Genomic DNA, 9,830 nt, shown 5'->3' on the forward strand with positions numbered 1-9,830 from the left:
ACATTTGGATGTTTATCTTGCTATGATCCTTTGACCCCAGCTAACTTCCTGCCCTTGGAGCAGCAGGCTGGACTCAGTGATTTTCCCAGGTCCCTTCCAGCCATAACATCTATGAAATCTATGAAGTATAATCAGAGAACCTCCATCCAAGAATTTAAAAAAGAAACCTGGCATTGATCTTCAATGGATTTGTCAAATCAAGATTAGTATAACCAGAAAACAGAAAATGTGGTAATTATATTCAGGAAAGGGGGGGAAATTATTCTATTAATTCTGGCCCATTAGCTTGACTTCAATATCTGTTCTCAAACCTCTCATAATACCGAAGCAAAAAATAATTAAGGACATAGAAGCAAATACAAAATGGGACAAAATGCAATGTGGATTTATTCAAGAAAGATTATGTCAGGTCCATCATGGCAGAATAACTGACAACTTATATAAAAGCAGTGCAGTAGACCTAATTTATTCAGATTTAAGCAAAATTTGATACTGTGCTTCAAAGAAATTATTAGCTAAACTGAAAAAAATAGGGATAAATATAGATGAGAAGTTGGCTAAAAAGACAGTAGACAAGTTTATACTGAAAGAGGAGGTGCTAGATTGGAGAGATGTTGCTAGTGGCATCTATCAGAGATAAGTCTTGGGACACATCTTGCTTAACATTTCCATTAGTGACCGAGATATAGGTCTATAAACAAAATGTGTTCATATGAAATGTGCTGACAACACAAAGATAAGAGTTAATGCCAATACAGAGGAGAACTGGTTTATTATGGAGGCAGCATTATACTACCTTGTGGAATAAAGCGATTAAAATAGTATGAAACAATATACAAACCACATAGAGTGCAAAATCATTCACTTGGGGACTAATAAACAAGAACTTCTACAATAAAATGGGAACAAGATTCCAGGCAAGATGAGAAAAATCTGATTATTCTGGTGTATTTCAGGATGACTACGAGCTGCCAGTATGATATAACTGTGAGAGAAAAGCTAATGCAATTCTAGCATATGAGGGAGGTATTTTTAAATAGAGACTGGGAAGTATTAATACTACTATACAGAGTATTAGTAAGACTCCAGTTCAGAATATTTTGTATAGTTCTGCTCACCAATGTTTTTTAAAAAATGTTTAATTTAAACTAGAACCACTCCCAGGAAGGACTACCAGGGTATTTAGGGGAAGAGAGTACCTAGCCTATAAGAAAACATTGAAAGATCATGCCTTGCTTAGCTTAGTCAGATGAAGAGGTGAAGAAGGGATATTATTATTTTTACAAACGCATTTGCATGGTAAATTTATGTAAGAGAACAGATATTTAACAGGGGTTTGCAAAATGGGCCATATTCAATTCAGATTTGCCTAATTGAGGGGGGCAGTGATTTAATTAATTGATTTGGATCACTGTCCCGATTCAATTCAGCCAAATCCAAATCCGAATCCAAGTTTTTTCTACATACCTCGAGGTACCAGGTGTGGCTTGTGAACATTGAGATGGTGGGGTGGATGGAGTGTCCTATGGGAGCACAGGGGTGTTCCTAACGCGCTCGGCAGTGGACCCGGAAGTAGAACAGAAGTACTTCCAATCCACTTCTGGGTCTGCTGCCAAGCGTGTAGGGGACCCTCCTTGCACCCCCTGGGCTAGGCAATTGGCCACGGAGGGAATCCCGGGTGTCCCCCCAGACCCAAAAGGCACCAGTTGCCGAGCTGGAGGGCAACAGGAGGGTCCCCTGCATGCTCCACGGCAGACCCCCCAACACACTCCCGTGGGATGCTCCATCCACCCCACCAGCTCAGTGTTCATGAGCCGCCTGATACCTTGAGGTATGTAGAAAAAACATTGAAAACTGTGTCTATGTCTGATTCAAACTTCTCCCAATCAATATTAATATCGATCGCTCCAAATCGACAACTTAATATTTAAGTTAAAGGATGACATTGATACAAGACCAAATTGCTACAAATTTGAAGAGGGAGAAGGGGAAATTAGAAGGTTTCTAATGATGAAAGGAATGAAGTTTTGCAGTGGTCTTGCAAAAAAAGGAGCAGGGGCAAGGAACCTAAATTTCTTCAAGATAGACACAAAGAACCTGATGGGATGTTCCAGATGGCATGATGGAAGGGTTCTGATAGAGTAATACAAGTATATCATATGTGGATTCAAGTATTCAGCATACTCATGAAGACACTGAAAGGAGATGTCTGGACATCCCACATTTCAGAGCTTTTTCTGAAAGAATTTTTTTTCTCATGGATCAACTCCAAGGCTTGAGAGGGAAGTTGCCTCCTCTACAGCACTGGATAGTGCCCATAGCTAGAGATGAGAATTTGGCTGGGCTATGCTGCTGTTCCTAATCTCAGGTGCCAATCTGACTAGACTGCCTTTTGCACAGGATTACAAGTTTTAGGTCAGGAAGATTTTTCCCAGGTTGGATTGAAAAGGACCATTCAATTTATTTTTTTCTTTCTGTCATGGAGGACTTCACCCCTAATATCATCTGAGCCTATTTATCCCAACTAATTTCCTTTGTTGCTGCAATGCTTTTATCTCCCATATTCTTTACCTTGTAGGTTTTTAATATGGTGCTGTGGTACTAGAACAGAAGACTAGAAGTTCTTAAGACCCTTCTGGACAAAACATTTGCTTGCAAATGCAGCAGAAACTGAAAGGAATAGGGAAGGCTGGGGTCCTGGGAGGCTGCACCCTCTTACCTGGGGTCTTGGGGAGCTCCTGGGGCTACAGCAGAGGAGTGTGGCTTCAAGCAGCTCGGCTCCACTTTTGAGTGGCACATGCTGCCTGGGCATGTGCTGTTCCACTTTCTTTTTCATGGGATTTTTTTGCCGCCTGACCCCTGGATATCCGTATTAATGCCGTAGCTGTATTAATGTCAATACTGTACAGGGCATTGTGGAATCTGATCTAGAAAGTCTGTGTGTAAATCTGGTCTCCCATGCTCAACAAAGATGAACTCAAAGTAGAGCAGGTTCAGAGAAAAACTGTTAAGATGAAGAATGTTTTCTACTAGGGGGATAGGAACGTCTGCACATTTAGATATTCTCTGTGCTGCAAGGGTGCGCTTCCTGTGCATGTGCTGCTCCGCTTTTTTTTTTCCATGGGATTTTTTTGCCACCTGATTCCTGGATATCCAGGGGTCAAAAAAACCCACAGAAAAAAAAGCGGAGCAGTGAATGCACAGGCAGTGCACTCTTGCAGCACAGAGAACATTTAAATGTGCAGTATTTGGTTCCCCACTGGGGAGGGAACGCCCAGAGCAGACTCAGTGGGAGAGTTTTTATTAGGGAAGCCTCCCTGTCAGGCAGCAGAGCTGAGAGCACTGGAGATCCTTTCCCCATCTGGGAGCATTAATGCACCCCTACAGGGCTGGAGGAGGACTTCAGGGTGCCCCAGCCTCGAGAGGAGGGTGTATTTCGTGTTCCTGTACCTTAGCTTTTGTAAACTGAGCCTCATATTTTGTTCTGTTGAATCTCTTGGTTTGTGAGTTGATCATAACTATAGAGTTTGATGTTGTGTGACCCCCCTAAGACCTTAGTTGGGACCTATTTTTATATTTCCCTAATACTTACCTATCCTTTCATAGAGGTTCAAATGTGGTATAGCTCTTGCCTATAGTGTTACTGGTCATACCACTTAATCTGTGTGTGTACTAGTCATACTACTTACTTGTGTGTGTATATATACATAGATACACATGCATGCACACACACACACACACACACACACACTTGTGTGTGTGTGTGTGTCTGTGTGTATATCCATGTGTATATTTTTCATTGCATATATATGTGTATATTCATACTTGCCTTTCTTTTGATGTTTGTGCATTAATAAATTTGTATATAGTTAAGTTGTAGTTGTCCTGCCCTGGCTCTATGGGGATGAAGGGACACTGTGCATAGTCCACCGTTCCACCCACAGTATACCTGCTCTGCTGACAATTCCCTTCAGTTGGAGAGGGAGTACCTACCCGAGTACGCCCAGTCTACACTTGTGTCGCTAGCCCTACTTGTACTTTCTTATTCCTCTCTAATACCAATTCCTGGCTCCTGTCTTGTGAGATTCCAAGTGTTTGCTGGCAGATGCTGATTTTTTTTTTACCCTAAGGATAGCTCCTACTTTCTTTCCTTTACTTTTCTTCCAATCCCATATTCCTACCACAAGATAGTTACCTTCTTTAATTTGCCAGCACAGTGGAACCCTGACACTATCTAAAAGCCTTGTATAACTTTTGTTTGCCTGATTTAGCATATTAGCATAATATAATTAAAACTGCTGGTGGGGTCCGGAAACATTAATTTCAAGACACTGTTAATTGTACTGTTCTGATGCTGAAGTGATATCTCTGTTGTAAAATAGTACACCCCCCCCTCAAGATGGAAGAATAAGTTCTTAATAAGCTTTCCTATTGCTTTTGAAGTTAATTACTTTTGTTAGTGATTTTTGCCTGACAGTGCATCCAGTTTTTAAACTGTTCCTAAAGACATTCAACTCCGGAATCTCTTCTCCCACAGACAACATTTTGTTGCACAATTCCACTCCATTTACCAAACATATCTGTGCCCCTCTGTAATTGTCATTCAGACACCTCTCTCATCAGCTGCATCCTATTAATAAACAATAACTCACAGAGCTGAATGGTTCCTGCTGTGAAGGCATAGTGAGTAGAAAAACAACAGAGGCTGTAACTTGTATAACTGTAGGGAAGGACTGGTTCCACCTCTTCCCACTGCTGGTATCCTCATTGCAGAAACTTGGAAAATGCAACCAGCCTTTCTTACTGCTTTTACAGCTGCCTCTGTGAAACAAAATACAAGAGCAAAGAAACAGTGAAGAGGGGAAGAAGGTACTGGAAGAAAGGGAGAAGAGATAGAAAACCAGGAGAGGGACAAGGAGAGAAATGTTTCTCAGACCCCTGCACAGAAAGAAAATAAAATATAATTCTGGGTTGAAGTACTGTTTAGAACCCTAATTCACACCTCTTTATGAGTGGATATTTATCCACCACCACTTCGCTCCCTATTTATAGTAGATTCTCTCAATGAAAATAGTCCTTTGTTTCTTCCCTCAAACTGCTTTTCCTCTTGATCACCATGTTAGGAACCTTCCAGAGAGCATTTCTCTTCCCCCGCTCCCACTTACAGAGACAGAGCTCCTTGATTGGACTACTCAGTGGCGATGCATAGGTGGTGCATAGGAGTGCACGTGCACCCACTAAGAGTGCTGGTGTACCCCCCCTCAGGCTATGCTCCCCATTTAGGCAACAAACAGGGGGGCAGGAGGGAGTGTCAGTGCCCCCTCTGCAAGTGCCGGCCAGGGAACAGGGCCACCAGCAAAAGCATCTGCACCACTTCCAGAAGTGGCCGTGGGACTTCTGAAAGTGGCACGGCCACTTTTTGGTGAGTAAGTTCAGCCACAGGGAGACCCTTCCCTCCCCTCCTGGTCAGCACGATCGGCCACCAGGGTTTACCCCACCTTTGGCTGCTGACTGGTGTCGGGGGGGCATGTGCCCCCCCCCCCGACTCAAGAGGCACCAGTTGCCCATGGGACTACTGACACCTTTTTAATGCAAACAAAAAGTTGAGCACAAGGCAAGATAAAACCAAACATGATAAGTGGCACAGGTTGTGCCGGGTCTGAGGTGGCCAGGGCCATGCCATGCAGTTGGGAGTTCAGGGCGGGGGGGCAAGGCCATGCTGTGTCAGAGGCAGAGGACCCACCTCAATTGAGCAGCCCCACACACACAGTTCCTCCACACGCACAGTACCCCTACAATCCTCCCACACCTACCCACACACCTCACACCCCCAACATCCCTCCACACCCATTAACACACCCACATACCCCCACTCTTCTTCCCACCCAACTTCTGCAAACCCCACATCCCCCCATCACATACCCATTGCATCCAGCTGCCAGACAGAATGAGATCTGATGGCAGAAGCTGTGGCTGCAGGGGCATCTGTCCCCACATCCTTGTTAGTGAAGTGGTCAGGGGAGCTCTAATTGTTCTATGATAAGAAACCAAAAATAAACATCAAAACATTTAGATATTTAGAATTTATTTTTATTATGACAATAAAGACACTGTTAGGCTTCCAAATTGCTTTAGAATTTTAAATATATCAATAAAACATTGCCCAACTGATTGCTCACTCTCTCTCTTTCTATACATATAGTAGTCTTTTGTTTTAATTGTGGAAGAACATGAATTTGGGGGTATTTTAAAGACCGAATTTGGGATTTTTTATCAGAGATTTTGCAGTTTTTCAATAGGGACCACCAGAATTCCTGCAAGTCAGGCAAGTAACAGGATGCAGGCAGAGAGGCCTGCTCAGGATTGGCACCCAGGACCCAGCTGGAGGTGGGCATGCTTTGACAGTTCAAAGCAGGCCACTACACTGAGAACATCTTCCAGGCAGTAGCTGCCCAGATGTCAGGGTGACACATAGCATTACTGCTTCACAAAGGCCAACTTCGCAGCCACAGCCCACAGGCAGCTGGCCCAGAGATTTAGATGCCTCTGTTGTGGCCATGCAGTCCCCATCCAGGTCTGATGGGCGTGCAGCCTTGGGGCACATGCTGTTGTGGGTGGCAGCAGATCATAGCCAGGCAGCAGTCACTGCCAGTGGGTAGAGGATGCAGGGGACTCTCAGTTAGGGCTGCTGCAGCAGTCCAGCTAGCAAAAGGGGCTATTGTCATCAGTTACCAATTGGTCTGGCCCCAGAAGCTCCTGGCTATTTGTGTCATCCAAGTACCAAGGCCCTTAAGGCTCACCTGGCTAACTAGTAACCCTTATTGTATGGGGCTAATGGATGAATGACACAACAAAACTCTTGGGACAATAAAGGCAAAAAACAGGACAGGTGTGATGTGAGGGTCAAAGGGTCAAAACATGAAAATGAGTGCTCCTGAGGAGGACACCAAGCCAAGCCCTCTGAACCACCCAGAAGTTCCTGTCTATTTGTACCCTTCAGGTACCACAGTCCCTAAGGCCTGCCCAGCTAACTAATAGACCCTACTGTGTGGGGCCAATGGGTGAAAAATACAACAAAATTTCTTGGGACAACAAAGGCAAAAAACAGGGTGGGAGTGTTATGTAGATCAAAGGGTCAAAACATGAGAATGAGTGCTCTGGAGGGGGACACCAAGTAGAGCCCTCCAGGCTACCAATAAGCTCCTGTCTATTTGTGTTACCCAAATGCAGTGGACCCTGAGGCCCACCTCATGAACTAGTGACCCCTACAGTGTGGGGCCAATAAATGAATAACACAACAAAATGCTTGGGACAACTAAGGCAAAAGCAGGGTGGGAGTGTCAAAATGTGAAAATAAGCTCACCTGAGAGGGACACTGAGCAGAAGCCCCCAGGCCGCACCCACCAGTCCTCAAAGGCTGGTGGATGCCTCCCAGTGGTGTTCTGCCTGGGAAAATGCATTGACGAGTGACAGAAAAGCAGCCCCACAGTCCCTGGCCACCTTCCCAGCCATAGCCTCCTTCCTGGTCATGTACAGGGTCCACTTGGCCAAGGCCAGGAGGAGGCTGACCAGAAAGTCCTGGGACTTTGTGGGGCGATGGATGGGGTGCTCAAAAATAAAAAGGTAGGGGGTGAAGTTCAGCCAGAACCTCAGGAGGAGGTGGTGAAGGTAGAGGGGCCACAGTCTGGTGCACTTGAGTGTCATGTGTGCTAGGTCCTCACTCTACCCACAGAAGGGCCAGGAGACCGGGGTGTCTGTGAAGCTCACCACATACACACCGTGGCAATGGCCCAGAAGCTCCTGAGAGCAAACAGCCCTGAACTATTTTCCAAGGCAGCTTTTTATACTGCTGGGAACAGCACCTGTGCTGATTCTAGTTCTCCCTGGATGCAGATCTGGAAGACATTGGGCAGGGTCATTTTGCTCCAAGTGGTACAACTTGCCTCACACCAAAGTGTTTGTCTGGGCACATGCACTGAGGCAAAAATCCCCAGCTCAAATTTGTGCGGCTTAAATTTGTGCCACGCCTATTTGAGCTGCTACAAGCGCACATGCCTGAATATGTGGACGTACCCATAAAGGCTATACCAGAATCAGGAATAAATAGGTGTAGCCTATACTTCCCTGGTAGCTACAGACATTCAGCAGCTATTATTGTACTTCATAATTCACCTCATAATATAGACAAACCAGGGAGTGGGGATGGAAACCCCAGGCTCTCCCATCCAAATAATGTTCCTTCTTCATTGGGCTCCAGAGACAGGGTCCCTCTTTTTGTTCTCCTTCTGGTATTATGACACTTACATTATTTCAGCTTGCTAGCAGGAGACCAAGCAAGAGGCACTCTGACTCTAGAGTCCAATAATGAGGGAAAGTTGTTCAGAGGGGAGAGTCTAGGGTTTCAGCCCCCATTCCCAGTTCTGTCTATATTATGAGGTGAATTATGAAATGTAGTAATAGCTGCTGTCTGCAGCTACCAACGGAAACAGCAGTAGCTCCTCTTCTTCAGCCAGCTGTATTTTCCAATAAGGGCAGAACCAGCCCACAGCATCGGCTCCCCCCAGGTCCATGGGCAGCCCCATGGACCGTGGCCTCTGCACTAGATCCAGTGTGCAGGGTGGCATAGGGCCTGATCTTGATGCATGGAGCCAGACAGAAGGAGTGTGGGTCCCAGAGCCCAATCCCCACATGTCCTTTAGTGATGATTTCTTTCCAGCTGAAACAATTCCCTGAATTGCATTATATAAGAGTTTCATTTATGTTTACATTTCATGCCTTCCCTCCCTTGATTGCTATCAAAGTCCTCCTTCATGGCATGACAATGAGTGAATTCTTACTTTTAAATTTACAGAGAGCAAGTATCTCCTCATAAAAGGAACTTATCCATTATTTACTACCACATTGTATCTATTCATAGATAGATTTTTTCCTGCTTATGTAATTAAAAAAAAAGAAAAGAGATGAGTTTCAGTTCATATTTCAAACTGTAGGCTGGACAGGACAGAAGCTGATATGGGTGGAAAATAATGAAAGCAAGCAAAAGAAATCCAGATCTGATAAGTCCTTGAATTTGTAGGCATTTTTTTTTTTTTTAAGGATAAAATAAGTTTTCCAATGGGTTGAAAGAGGAACAGGCAAAGATCAGGTTGTGAAAGGTTGAATTAGCAAGATAGGAAGATCTCACGGAATTTGAAACAAAGTCAGAGTAACCTTAACACATTTTGGAATTTAACTAAATGGAACCTACGAGGCCTCTGAAATTCACTAATTAGTTCATGTTTCATATTTAATTTATAAATGTAAATTAGGAAAAAGAAATCTGTGTTTAAATATTTTTGCTTTTCTATAATAATATCCAGAAAATCTACAGGTTACAATGCGTATAGCAGTATAAGGTATATGGCATTCTTTTATTTGCAGTAAATAACATGAAATCTGATATATCTAGGTGCTAAGATACTATAGTGAGGAAATGCAGTATAAAATTATTCATTACTGTGTCACTAATTATTTATTCATTTAAATTTGTACTAACCTGCAACAAAAGTCTGTCCAATGCTTTGGGTGTCCTTGACAGTATCCTGTAAATGTTCCAGTAACTACACATCTATCTAATATCCCATATATGATCAAATCCAAATATAACACTGTGGCGGGCCAGTAGGGGGCACTCCTGCGTTGAGCCGCCCACCTCCCTGCGCCCGACCACCTTCCAGACTCCGAATGCCTCCCTAGGGGCGCCTTATGCTTGGCCGACCCCTCTCCCGGAGCACACTCGCTAGTCTGGGGGTAACATGCCGCCACCACCCCGAGAAGGGACTGCCTTGGCC

The sequence above is a fragment of the Crocodylus porosus genome, unplaced genomic scaffold, assembly GCF_001723895.1.
Source record: "Crocodylus porosus isolate Cpor-Errol unplaced genomic scaffold, CroPor_comp1, whole genome shotgun sequence".
Taxonomy (NCBI): Eukaryota; Metazoa; Chordata; order Crocodylia; family Crocodylidae; genus Crocodylus; species Crocodylus porosus.